General features: G+C 33.2%; 1 pseudogene across 1 annotated transcript in view; it reads right to left on the bottom strand.

The window, feature by feature from the left end:
• Positions 1-9,562: 9,562 nt before the first annotated feature.
• Positions 9,563-10,405, bottom strand: part of LOC144962187 (3-oxoacyl-[acyl-carrier-protein] reductase FabG-like) — a 7,297-nt pseudogene continuing 6,454 nt past the window's right edge. The window contains exon 2 of the transcript XR_013643389.1: positions 9,563-10,144. The product of XR_013643389.1 is annotated as a 3-oxoacyl-[acyl-carrier-protein] reductase FabG-like (transcript). The remainder of the gene's footprint in view (positions 10,145-10,405) is intronic.

Below are 10,405 nucleotides of genomic sequence, written 5' to 3'. Positions count from 1 at the left end.
AAGGGAATGCTTTTTATCTTGAAATTGTTGATCTGCCCAACCATTCAAAATTTCCATTGACAATGAAAGGAGTGCTGTATTGCATATATATATCTAGATGCGACAGCAGATCTTTCAGACGTTCTTGTATCATACAAACAAAGAAACACAACAGCCACTAACGTGTCTAATTTTTGATGTTGAATATAGCCAACATGTTCAGTAAATTGATAGGCACTATCTGAATGCATCTACTTTGTGGATTAAAAAGATAGGCACAATATGAATGAACCTAAACTCGGGGAATAGAATGTTAGACACTATCTGATAGGAGTATCTTGAATTGAATCAAATTGAGCTTTTATATAGCGCAATATCCACTAAATGTGCTCAAAGCGCTTTACAAGGATTCCTAGCCAACAGCAACACTTAACATGTAGAACGAGACATTACGCCTGTTAGGCGATATTGCAATTTTTTTCGGACAGCGACAACGCTGTTAACGGCCAGGTACTCATTTTACACCCGAGCAAGGTGAGAGAATGTGATTAAAGAGTCTTTTCCAAGGACTCAACTATGCGCCGAGCGAAGCTCGAACCCAGATCGAAAGCGAGTGCCATACCACAGACCACATAGCCGCGCTTTTATTTTCTTATTTAAAGATACTTGTACATTTTGCCGCGCACTTTGGCTTTGTTTAAATATAATTTGTATTTTGTTCAATCCTCAGACAATAGCTCAAGCTGTAAAGAGTGTGGCAATCGAGAGGAAGATGGCGAGATTGAATATTCCATCCCAGCCAAGGTTTCAGATTATCCTTCCTCATCACATCAGAGGGTTTGGCCAGCTCCAGAAAACGCCAACTTGCCACACGGAACATGCTCATCAACTACGTGTCGAACTCAGCAAACATCAGTTGGTTTGTTAACAAGTAATATTGGTATTGCTTACCTCTATAGATAGAATGCGCTTGGCCAAGGAGTTCACAACATTGCCATCCGGAAGTATAACGGACCAACACACAAACTCTGTGTAACCATGAACTTTTATAGTCTGGTTAATACAGTTTAGTGAGAACAACTCACAAACGCGGATGGCAAAAACAATAACAAAGGCCCGAGTGACGTCATCTGCATACTATCTATAGAAGTTACAAGCTATTAGAATATCAGAAATGTGTCACTGCTGTGTGCCATATAATCAAATCTTTCAGTGTGTCAAAATTTAGCACTGACAAACTATCTCTCATTGTTGAGCTAAATAAAATAATTTGTTCGACTTAAAAAATGATTTCATAGCATATTATAATTGTAAGGTGATGCGGATGTTATTTTTCCAGTATTGCTTTTGCTTATCTATCGTTTTACACACAAAACCTTTTCCTCGTTGAATAATTTCATTTCGTTGGTTATCCTCAGTTGATGCTATGCGTTTAGGTAAAATACTCACAACATCGGCTAGCTGGATATAATGTACCAACACATTAAACCATGTGTTACCTTTAACGTTTATAGCCTGATATAATTTAATAACAAAGAGCTGAGTGACGTCAATTTCGTTCCATATATAGGTAAGTTTTCCACAATCACAGATTTTGCATAAATTCATCTTTTATATAGTTGGTATTGAAATGTTTACATGTTCAAATCTTCATTAATAATGATTACTATAATGCAACAAAAGTTATCTTTGCTGTTCATTCCCCTGTTACATATTATTAACCCCTAATATCATTCATCAAATTAGATATTGATGGCAATCTCTTTAAAAATTTAGAAATTGTAAGAAAATTACTCATTTGAATAAACAATTTTTGAACTACCATAGTGTTTGTTTGTTTATTTATTATAAAGTTTAAAACGTCATTGCGATTGTTTTAAGTCTATAAGAGTAGTCATTCAGAGCCATGAAGCCCATGGAGCTGGAGTTTATTCCCGTGTCTATAGCGTGTAACGGACAATAGCAATTGTTTTGCTATCCTTTTGATAGGACGCTAGTCTTTCGCAATGCACTTTCCGCTAGGTCTAAGAGACCCAACTACCCATTCACTGCTGGGTAGACATGGCGTTGGGGGGGGGGGGGGGGGGGGGGGGTTCAGAATAAATCTCGACTGCACCAGGGATCGATCTTGGTCTCTTTGCGTGTGAAGCGAGTACTCTACCAACTGAGCTATGGGACCCCCTTAAGTCTATAAGAAAGGTAATAAAATTCACAAGACATACCAATGTCATAGAAATGAGTTTTTACCGTTGACTGAAGCAAGAGTAGGTAATGGGGCATAATCAACGTGTCGTATATATATGTCTAATAATTACATTTTATTATGGGTCCATTGTTGTACTTTCTCAAACCAAAACAAAAGGCTGCCCATTACAACAATGCTATCGTATTCTGAAAAATAAAACCCAACACATATAAAGAATTTTGAGCAGGAAAACTCGTTCTTCAAACATCGATCGATTGAAATGACTACTCATCTTGTCAAAAATTCTCAAACCTGGGACTTCAAGAGTTCAAAAACAGTATTATGTTGTGTGAGTTTAGACGCAGAATTTTGATTTTATTGTCCAAAACATAAACCTTATATTAAGTTGGGTTGGTTTTTTTTTTTAATAGATTTTAATTTAAGATAAATGCATTACATTCATGATATGACAGAATTAAATTCTCAAATCGCTGGTCATTTCAACTATAGAACAATTGGTTTTGGCACAACAGGTCATAATATTAGACCTCTTTTATTTCATATAGATAGACCTCTTATTTTAAGGTCATTCATATTTTTAGACATCTTTTATTATAAGTTCATTCATATAGGTAGACCTCTTATTTTAAGGTCATTCATATTTTTAGACCTCTTTTATTTTAAGGTCATTCATTTATTTTAGATTATAATGTTGACGTGAAATACTGACAATTTGTGCTGAACAGTACTTGGGTTAAACTTTATAAAAAATATTAAAACGCAGAAAGTTATCATTTGAGATTCGAAATAATCATGGGATATGCCTACTTGTCCTGAAAAACCGTACAAATCCATTCTACTTGCGACCCCCCCCCCCCCCCCCCCTCCCCTCCCAAATATTCTTCATTTCATCCAGTAAAAAATAATTACTTCATATATCGGTGATCGATTAGAATGTCTTATAATTTGTCAGTGCAGTGGATATCGCTTAAAATGAACTCCTTGAGACAAGAATAAAAGTTTACCTTTATCAAGGTTTATGGGATCTATTTTTAAGGGAAACAACCTATCATTTCAAAATGAGTGATATGTAAAATCCCAGTAATCTCCCTATTCATGAAACTAATTCGTGACTCTTTATCAATGACTTTACATTGTCTTGTCATTTCTTTTTCTTTTTTCTTTTCTTTTGGAAGCGGGGATAGATGGGGTAGGCGGGGGGGGGGGGGGGGGGGGGGGGGGGGGGGTGCATAGAGATCTAGAAAAAGGTCACTATGGAATAGAACACTAATTTTAACAGGACAGACTTTGATTATATGAGGGAAAAATACGGTGCTTGACGAAAAAAATATTTTAAACGAGCATTTATGTTACGGGAATTAATCTTATCTGGACTTCACTGTACGTTATTCTTGTTCTTATTCTTATTCTTATTATCCTTATCATTATTATATTACTATTATTTGTTATTATTATTATTATTATTATTATTATTATTATTATTATTATTATTATTATTATTATTATTATTATTATTATTTATTATTATTATTATTATTATTATTATTAGTATTGTTTGTTTTAAAGCTAATAAACGATTACTAAAAGCATGTTATCCCTTTATTATTAAAATTGTTCGAATAATTTGTTCAGAGAGATGTTATGACTTTTGGCCAAGGCAAATAAACATTTGAAACATTTGTGAAGGACTTCGATGGAATAAAAGAACTGTTTGGTCAGGATGCGCAGCTCTGTTTTGGAGTTAAGCTTGTGTTGTCACAAGTATGATGAGTGGATCGATCTCTCGTTTTATCACAAAAGTCAAACGATGTTAAGCGTGGTCTGTGAGTGGCCCTATGGATGACAGTGATCGTGGACGTTTCTAGTCCCGACGCTATAAGATAGTATTGCAGATGACGTCACTCAGGCCTTTGTTATTGTTTTTGCCATCCACGTTTGTGAGTTGTTCTCAGCAAACTGTATTAACCAGACTATAAAAGTTCATGGTTACACAGAGTTTGTGTGTTGGTCCGTTATACTTCCGGATGGCAATGTTGTGAACTCCTTGGCCAAGCGCATTCTATCTATAGCTTTGGGTAAACACTTAATAACACATTACCGCCACTCGAATCACGTGTGAACTAGTACCTGACTAGGGGCAGTGATGAATATGTAAGAGTGCTGGTACAAAAAGACCCCCCCCCCCCCCCCCCCTGGTGCTGTTTGAAATGAAAACATTATTCCATATAGCCTGTTGGAGGGAATAGGTGCAAACACTGTGAAGCGCACTGAGCATGGTAAGTCCATGGAAATGCGCAATATAATTTTTCATATTTATTTATTTATTTGTGATCAGGGCCATCGCATCCATGGTCACCTCTTGAGTGATTTAGGAGTAAAATACATAACGTTTTTTTACACCAATAACGGAATGTCTCCTTCTTAATTGAATACCGAGGCTACCCAGTTGAGTGTATGTTCTATGTACATGTGTTTTTTGTGTATTTCTCTCTCTCTCCTCTCTCTCTTCTCTCTCTCTCTCTCTCTCTCTCTTCTCTCTCTCCTCTTCTCTCTCTCTCTCTCTCTCATATATATATATATATATATATATATGTGTGTGTGTGTGTGTGTGTGTGTGTGTGTTTGTGTGTGTGTGTGTGTGTGTGTGTTATAGAGTGGGATATTATATTCAATATTGGCATCACCACTCACCAAAATTAAATCAGGAAGAATTTGATAACAAGGAACAAGAAATTGTTTAGGTTGCAAAGGGTAAGTAATAGTTATGCCCGCTTCTCCCCCCCCCCCCCCCCCCCCCCCCCCCCCCCCACAATCCCACGCATCCATTTCTCTCTTGTAAATATGTTCACACGAAAGGAATCCGGGAGATGGGGACTATTTAACTGTAAATTGGCTTGATAGCAAAATGCATTTTGAGAATAATTTCAAAACTCTTTGTTTAAAATAATATGTTCATATTTAATTAAAGAACCCTTTTACAACAACTATGGAGCATGCAGGCTACATTAAATTTATATGGTCAATTGTATCACACGATTATACTTAAACATAACATACAAGTCACGATAAATCATGAAAAACTTACGATAGCTACCAATGAAAAGAAGTATATCATTATCTTTAAAATAATGTTAACAATATTGAGCGCTTTATAAAATCTTCTTTAAAAATATATAAATGATTGAGAAATATAATAATAATCTTGAACATTTTGCAGATTAATTCTAAACAGATGGACAATATTGAAAGTGGAGAGTTTATATCAGAGCATTACACATGTACTACTTGTCTTGAATAGTATCAAATGATCAGTTGTTTCTAAATTTTCACATGAAAACGGGTTGTTTATAATCATAAAATAAAATAGGCTAATTTGAAAAGACAGCATGGTGTCTAAATGTGCAATTAGATTGAAATTATCACTAAAAATTAATCATGAATATACTTAATATAATTTACATATTGCAGGATATCAAAAACTGCAAATTAATATTTTGCATAAGCATGGTTTTATTTTATTTCAAAATCGAGATTAAAAAAAGTTAATCCGGTGGACTTATTAATTTGCTTTTTTTAAATCCATTAATTAATTCATTAAATTTTAAAACATTAATTGGATAGATTATTTTACTTCATCACAACCCAAAAACTATTTTTAAAAATCTAATTCTCTGACAAGTGTAAAGAAATCAGATGTTTGACAATAATATATATTATACGAGCCCACAGTCTTCAGTGGATTGGCCCAAATATCTCTTCACCAGACATTATATTATTCAAGACGAGCTCATAATAAAACTACAGGTCCTTGATTATGGCATTCGTGTCATTTTGTTATTTCTTTATTATCAAATACTTCGACTTTCTTAGAATTAAACAAGAAAAAACATGACTTTCTACAGTGACCGATGTCCAAATTTATATAGCTATTCTGCGCACGTTGATGATTATTTTAATATAGACGTCTACATTTTGCTGGAGACTGCGAAACAATATAGTCATTCATTGCCCTAAGAAAACGAAGGTACACAATAAAAAAAACAATGGTTAGATCAATTTAGAATTCATTGCTTGCGTAACTTCAGAACTACAGGTGTATAAGTAAAAGCAAGGTGGAGAGGAATAGTTTTAAACATATTTTCAGAAGCAATGCACCTGTGCCCAATCTCAGACCACCCAGGCTCCCTCATTGACCCGTGTAAGGTGCCTCATCTGGGAGGTTGAGTTATCTCAGATGGTTTGAAATACTAATAAACAGGATCAGAGAGGTGAATTACGCTAATGACGGCATTCGTCTAAATAAAGTACTCAACGGTGTTTTTTTAACGTTGCCAAAACAATTGAAACTGACACTCAAAACTATGTGTATTCTTTAACATTTATAGTGTGTTATTATAGGGACATTTTGATGAGATTTTTTCACCTAGCTCAAATACGATAACAACGAAGAGTTGAGTGACATCAAAATAATTCTATAAATAGTGTCATCGACCACTCACAAATGTGGAGGAAAACAACAGTAAGGTTTGGTAATACATTAGGGAAGAGATAGGAACCAGTGACAACATTTGCTTAATAAAGAATAATTCAAATATTTTTAAAATAGTCTAAGTTTAGTTTGCACATCTTCTTTAAACCCAGGGACGGCTGGTAATAATGGGCAGGGTGGGCAAATACCAGCCTGTTTTTTCAAGTTATATGCTGTATTACCAGGTCCGAAATAATCTAATTTAAATTAGATCATTTTAAAAGAACTAATCAATTTGTGTGTATTTTTGAAAGATTGAGAATCACCATGCACCCCATAATGCATAAACCAGGATACGCTCCTGTTCTTTTTATCAACCCCCCCCCCCTCAAACCAGTCCACTCCGCCCACATCGTCATCTCATCGTCTTGTCGCCTGACAGTGAACTCCGATTTTGCTGTCTGGCCTCTCTAGTACTAGGTCGGGCTAATTCAAATGAGCCCACCTTATAAACCAGTGAACACTAAATAGAGATTTTGGCAAACGTACTTTTCTTATTTATTGCCTTACTTGTGCTGGTACCATTGATGTAATGACATTGGGAAGGTTTCAGTATTGAATTTAATTTATTAATTTACCTATATATCAATTTAGTATTAACTTGTGTTGTTTTTATATATTTGTTTATCCATTTAAATTCTTTCTCTTTTTTTTTTCTCGTTTTCCTTAGTGCTTCTCAAAAATCATTTATTTAAATTGTTTTCTTATTTGATTTTTTGTTTGTTTGTTTTGTTTTGTTTTTCTTTAACAAATTAATTTGTTCGTTCTTTTTTTTTCAAATTCTTAAAGTAATTACCGCTGTATTGTTATTGCCAGACTAAATATTTTTGCAAAACAATGTAATTTTCTATTGTATTTCCTCTAATAAAACAAAACACTTTTATTCAAAAGTCAAGACTAAATATATATATATATATATATATATATATATATATATATATATATATATATATATATATATATATATATAATACAACCACCATTTTGGTTTTCTCAACACTTGAACTAGTATACGAGAAATACTCTTCTGAGAAAAGAGAGAGTTGAATTCTAACTAAGTTATAGAGGAAATAAATACGTTTAAAGGAAGGGTGGGCAGATTCCGTACTTGCCCGTCCTGAAGCTAATACATACATAAGATAGTTTGTGATGAAGAGGCGGGAAGCTAGGGTTGGTTGGGTAAGGAGTAAAGATAACACGGTCGTTATTGTTATAGTCTAACGAATGCATGAGGAGAGATTGGTAGCATTGTTTTGTCTTAATTGTATTGTATGAATTATTGGCGACAGCCTAAGATTAAATAAACTTTGTTTTTGTTTGTCTTTGTTTTTTTTACTATGGAACTGATACTTTTCATAGCAGACCTGCCTACTTGAAATAGGAAAATAAAAATCGTAGTTTTCAGGATTAATAAAATCCTAGATATTTTAACTACCCTTTAAAAAAATCACCGGAATTTTTGTCTATTATAGGTATCAAATTTAAAAAAAACGAGAAAAACTGATTGCAAACGTAATAATGATGGTGGTAGTAGTAATGATGATGGTAATACTATTATTGTTATTATTATCATTTGTTATTATTATTATTATTATTATTATCATTATTATTATTATTATTATTATTATTATTATTATTATTATTATTATTATTATTATTATTATTATTATTATTATTATTATTATTATTATTATTATTATTATTATTATTATTATTATTATTATTATTATTATCATTATTATTATTATTATTATTATTATTATTATTATTATTATTATTATTATTATTATTATTATTATTATTATTATTATTATTATTATTATTATTATTATTATTATCATTATTATTATTATTGTACGTATTGGTGGGATTACGATTGTTGTTTTTTGTTTTTGTGTTTGTTTGGTTTTTTTTTTTTGTGTGGTTATTAATGGTATCAGTTTATTGTTTGGTTCCTTTTATCATTTTTTTCCACTTTCATGTATGTTGTCATCAAATTGTATGATTTATTGGCGAAAGCCTAAGATTGAATAAACTTTGTAATATCGTATAGTAATCATCATTGTCGACGACATCGTCGTTGTCATCATAATCATCGTCATCATTAACAACAACAACAACAACAACAACATTAACAACAAGTACTACAATAGCAATAAAAACAATATCAACATCATCATATAATTTCCGTCATCGTCTCCACAACTATCATTCTAACCAACAGTACCACCAAAACCCCTACCATAATTATATCCTCCCTCACCTCCTCCTCCTCCTCCTCCTCCTCCTCCTCCTCCTCCTCCACCACCACCACCACCGCTACCACTATTCCAACCACTACCACCACCGGCACAATCATTCTAACCACCAAAAGAGCAGTAAAAATGATGCAATTTGAGCTCTGAATGAAACTCGAGTCATATCGCTGTTGTTGCTTCTCGATTAAAACTTTACAGTTACTACGTACTACTGAAAACCAGTAATGTAATAGAAATATTAATCTCGCCGTTGAGGGATTAAAGCATCTCTTTAATTTTTCGAGTGAACGAAATGGACTTGTATTGTCAAGGTGTTGTCGCATTATGTCTCTTCGCTTTATTTTTTTGTTGTATTCTCTTTCGTGATTCATTTTTGATTACGTTTGGAATAATTAAAATCTACTGGTATCGTCATTTCATTGTAAATGTGATTCTTTGTGGTTTAAATATTTTCTTTTTAAGATGAACAAAAAAAAAAAAAACAAAAACAAAAAAAAAATATATATATATATAATATATATATATATATATATATATATATATATATATATATATATATATATATATATATATATATATGACCGAATCATCTTTGCCCCACCATTATAAATAGGCTAGAACCGCCACTGTTTAAACCACAAACTGGAAGGCACTTTAAGACAACGAGAAGAAGAAGAATAAAACAAAACATGTTTTACTAGGGTTAATAATTAAGTGCACATATTTACAGATCTATTAGCCAAACGCACTTATTTTAACATCGTTGTAATGGAGACTATTTCGCATTGGCTAAAGATTAAATATCAATTACAACAATGAGACCAAAACGTTTTTGGGTTATCAGGCATGTTGATAGGTAAGTCTGTACACATTAGTTAGTAACTATCAGTGTTAATCATTTTGCGTGAAATGCAAAACACATCTTCGAAATTCCTCCATCGACATCGAGGTGTTGGCCTGTGATAAATGAGGCCTCATCGCTGGCAAGGAAAGCCGCCGCCCTGGCCACTTCGTCTACTGTGGCGACTCTGCCAAACAACGGGTGATTCGGGCCTTTGGAATCGTACATTTGGTCCACAGCACCCAGATCCTCCGACTCGGAAAGATTCGGTATCAAACTCCTCAAAAGTCTGGTCTTGACGAACGTTGGGTTGACAGTGTTCACACGAATTCCTGTGTAAAATAGTTTTTGAGAAAAAATAGAATATGAGTTCATGGAGTTGTGAATACAAATAAAGAGAAATTAAGTCAAAATAGTTTGCAGATAATGATGATAAGAACCAATGTTAAGGTGAAAACCACAACAACAATATTATTAGTATACGGAATGTAATCAGTTTACAACAATACTCTGGATAGATACGTATTTTTAAAACAATATCCAGAAAACTATTCCTTCAATTTAAATATCGCTCAATTGAAATGACCCTCATC

This window comes from Berghia stephanieae, unplaced genomic scaffold, assembly GCF_034508935.2.
Source record: "Berghia stephanieae isolate SIO BIC M18660-M18661 unplaced genomic scaffold, UCSD_Bste_1.3 scaffold681, whole genome shotgun sequence".
Lineage (NCBI taxonomy): Eukaryota > Metazoa > Mollusca > Gastropoda > Nudibranchia > Aeolidiidae > Berghia > Berghia stephanieae.
The sequence above is the reverse complement of the archived record's forward strand: the minus strand, read 5'-3'. Positions and strand labels throughout refer to the sequence as shown.